This window comes from Nicotiana sylvestris, chromosome 12 (assembly GCF_000393655.2).
Source record: "Nicotiana sylvestris chromosome 12, ASM39365v2, whole genome shotgun sequence".
NCBI lineage: Eukaryota > Viridiplantae > Streptophyta > Magnoliopsida > Solanales > Solanaceae > Nicotiana > Nicotiana sylvestris.
In genome coordinates this window covers 38,533,028-38,537,562 of record NC_091068.1, presented here as the reverse complement: position 1 = coordinate 38,537,562, position 4,535 = coordinate 38,533,028, and positions in this window count along the sequence as shown.

Here is a 4,535-nt window from a genome sequence, read left to right as displayed (position 1 = left end):
AATCCGCACCTGCGATGGTTTTTCCGCTGGTGCGGCGTCGCAGGTGTGACTGGAAGCCCGCAGAAGCAAAATCGCATGGCAGAAAAGGGGCAAGTTCGAGGGTTTGATCTCATTTTCATTTTGGGACTTTGAGAGCTCGGATTGAGGTAAGATTTTGCAGGATTTTCAGAGAGAACATTTAGGTAATGATTATTGACTTGTTTTTTATTAATATCCACTAATCCATCGTTACATTCATCATTTAATTAAGGATTTGGGTTGAGAAATTTGGGGGGGAAATTGAAAGGTTCTTAAACCGAATTTTGTGGTTTTGATTGAGATTTTGGTATCGGATTTGAGTAATTTTGGTATGGGTGAACTCGTGGTTGAATGGGTGTTCATATTTTGTGACTTTTACTTGATTCCAAGACGTGGGACCGGTCAACTTGTTGGGGCAAATTTCTAGTTTCTTGCTAAAGTCTTTATTTCATTAATTAGATTAGTGTTTTATAGTTATATTTATGGTATATAATTGATTTTGGCTAGATTTGGGCCATTCGAAGTCGGAAAGTAGAGGAAAAGGCATTTTTATTGACTGATTGAGCTTGATTTGAGGTAAGTGACTTGTCTAACCTTGTGTGGGTGAAATCCCCTTTAGGATTTGGTACTATTATGACAATTTTGTGATATGTGAGTGTCGTGTACGCGAGGTGACGAGTGCGTACACGAGCTAATTGTTTAAAATTCACTTTTTACTGAACAATAACCTGTTTTATCTTGAATGAGTTATCACAACATGTGAAATTATCATGTTTGGCCTAATATTGCATGTCTACGTGTCTTAAATGCTTATTTGAAATCTATGCAGCATGCGTAGTTGAATTCCTATTTTTCTTGATTTGTATTTAGTCTTTAACTGTAGGATTTCTTGATATGAATTTGTTGTTCCATCGGTTTCGATCTGTGTGTTTACTTTTGGGACTATGAGGCGGTACCTTGGGAGATCCCCTGTTTCATATTTACTTTTGGGACTACGAGGCGGTACCTCGGGAGATCCCCCATTGCATTTTAATTTTTGAACTACGAGGCAGTACCTCAGGAGATCCCCTATTGAGTATTTACTTTTGGGACTACAAGGTAGTACCTTGGGAGTGCCCCTATTGTTTACCCCTATTTTGTGTAGTTTCTTCTTTCTATATTTCTCATTGTTAAATTCTCAATCCTTCATTATATTACTATATCTTCTGCCTTAATTGTTATATTCTAGTAGGGCCCTGACCTGACCTCGTCACTACTCTATCGAGGTGAGGCTTGGCACTTACTGGGTACCGTTATGGTGTACTCATGCTACTCATCTGCACATGTTTTATGTGCAGACCCAGGTACCTCCTACCAGCCTCACTATTAGTAGAGAGTACGTGCTGCTGCTACGAAGACTTCAAGGTATATCTGCCAGCGTCCGCAGACCTCGGAGTCCCCCTCTATCATTTTTGTTTTTTCTTATTTATTTTCCTTAGATGCAGATGTATAGAGTCAGTTAGAATAATTTTTTTAGAGCTTGCGACTTGTGACTATTGGGTCTTTGTGAGTTGTTTGTACTCGGAATTGTTGGTTTTACTTGTTCTTGTCGAGCGGTAGTTTTTTAGATTTTTATACATATATATATATATATATATATATATATATATATATATATATATATATAGAGAGAGAGAGAGATGTTGTTGTTAAGGTTTAGCCATTATTTTTGTTATTATTTCAATTATTCTGCAACCGTTAGTCTTAGACACTATTTGGGTCGTGACATAACCCGTGTTGGTGACCAAATTATTAATTCTGTTTGTAAAAATTGCACGGGGCGCCCTATTTGGGTGCCCTTTTTTAACTTGTAGCCGCTTTATCTTTCTGTTTGCACCCGTACCCGTTTTTTTGTTAAAAGCCTAAAAAGACTATTTTGCCCTTCTTCATTGAAAGACTACTTTCTCTCCAAGTATACGCTAGTCCTTTACTGTCTCTGTCTCTCTCTCCCGTTATTCGCGTTTTTTGATTTGTTCTTTTCTGAAATCAAAGAGTTTTCGTCGTTGTTTTGATTTTTCAACTGCTATTCGTCGTTGTTCCCACATTATGATTTAATCACAGGTACATTGCATTAATTTCCTAGGTTTTATTTTATGATTTTTTGTGTTTTTGTTCTGGTTTTGGTTTTGATAGTCATGTATTTATGATTAAATAGTTTCTTAGTGTTTAGTTTGATATGTGCATTAGTTTTACTTTTACGATTCTGTTTTTAGGTTTTTTGAACGAGTTTTTATGTTGTTGATGAAAATTCTATAAATTCTTCAATGATTAGACGTCCAAATTTTAAAAAATATTGAGAGTTAAATAGATGATACTATTAAAGTGATGATACCTTAGATAGGAGCTGAAGTTTTTTTCATGTTTTGGCATTATTTTTGGATTTGAATTTGTGTTTTGTTTTTGTAAAAACTACAACATGGGGCTGAATGTTTTGTGTTTTGTAACTGGTGAGTGTCACACCTCCTTTTTCCTACACCCGAAGGTATATAAGGGAGTTTTTCCAATTAAAGTGACATTATTCGAAATGGGATTATTATTAAGAATTCAGAGTCGCCACTTGGGAGATTTGTGGTGTCCCAAGTCACCGGTTGAATCCCGAATCGAGGAAAATATGACTCTGTAATATAGTCCGCGAACCAGAAATCTGAGTAAGGAATTCTATTAACTCGGGAGAAGGTGTTAGGCATTCCCCAGTTACGTGGTTCTAGAACGGTCGCTCAACTGTTATATTCGGCTTAATTATCTGATTTTTAATACATGTTCAAATACTTTAACCGCTTTGTTTATTTTAGGAATATTGCAACACTGTTAAAACATGTCTCGAACCACGTCGCATAAATGCACCCGGGGCTTTCAACATAATTTAACATTGTTGGGATTTGGATTTGGGTCACATAAATGCGCACCCGAGTTTAGGAAAGTAATATTATTAACTAACGCGCCTAAAAGCCTTTCGTATTTGCAGCTTTGCGAGGGCCATGGAATTTTAACTAAACGGCATGCCTCGAATTCTAAGGATCAATACAGGATTAACTAAAATGAGGCCAACACAACTAAATGGATTCATGTCTACATAATCAATCCAATATGCCTTTTAATGTGATCCAACAATCCCATTTCATGAATAATCCTAGCGCGAGTTAAATTGCCAGCAGTTGGTACGACCTTCACTTCTCTTTAACTTTCCAATTCATTGAGTTATAAAAAAAATCTAACAAAAATGAAAATATCTTGCTATCTTCGAGCTTGGGCCCAGAATGAGCCCACTTCTTTTAGAAGCTGAAATCAGCAGGTGCAGGACTCAAGATCGAGTCCCCACGGCACACAAGCAACGACTGAAAATTCCAGGGGGTATCTGCGTGAACCCAGTTGATTGCCAACGATGGCATTACGCAACAAATCTTAAATAAGCCATTAAACATTCAATGGACAATCACAGGAGATTGTGGTGATGACAAAAATCCAGTTTCTTGGAAATTATACAATATGTGATTCTAATTTGTAAGTGAAACCTAACTAACCTAAACAATAACATGAAGGCCTGAGCCTTAACTAAAACTCATATTAGCAGGACATGGGGGGTCGGCATTAAGCAGCAATGACTTTAAAGCATCAAGTTTGATACCATATCATGCAAATGCCAACAAAAAATTCAACACAGACCAACAGGATACTATAGAACATAACCAAGCATTTCTCTAACCTACAACCATTCTCAAACTAATCTGATAGCTAAGCAGAAGAAGTAGGTCACTTAAAGCTTCAGTCTTACATCATAATACCCCATTCATGAAAAATATACTAATCAAATGCCTCTGTAGCTAAATATTACATCCATAGATGGGATTGAAAGGAGAAGAAATGAAATTAAGTAACGATAACATCAGTTTATCATGTTTCCAAATTCAAACTTCATATTGCACTTTAGGTGATGTCCATAGTGCCAAGAAAATACCTGGAAATGGAAAGATACAAACTATGGAGAATCAGCAGTAGCAGTAGCAGATATCAACAACAATAACAACAACAAACACAGCCCAGACTTGGTAAATGAACCCAAGAGGTTAACCCCAAAAGACCAATGGATCAGTAGTTTCAACAGTTTTATCAGAAATTAACCAAAAGATTTCGATGGAACAGTACTTTTCTTATGGTAAATGAACCCAAGAGATTAACCCCAAAGGCTAATGGATCAGTAGTTTCAACAATTTTATCAGAAATTAACCAAAAGATTTCGATGGAACAGTACTTTTCTTATTGATCCTTTGGGCAGTTTTGATATCAGAAGGTCTAAACTCTCACTCTCACAAAAATGTCTATATCTCAGTCTTCCTTCCCCTCTCTAGGTCTGTCTGTGTGTATCTTAATGCCCATCTCTCTGTCTATGTGTGTCTGTTTTTAAGACTAGAGCTAACTCCCTTTTTTATTCAAATCTTTTCCCTTTCCAGCTTATTTTATTCTCTTGCCATGTGTATCCC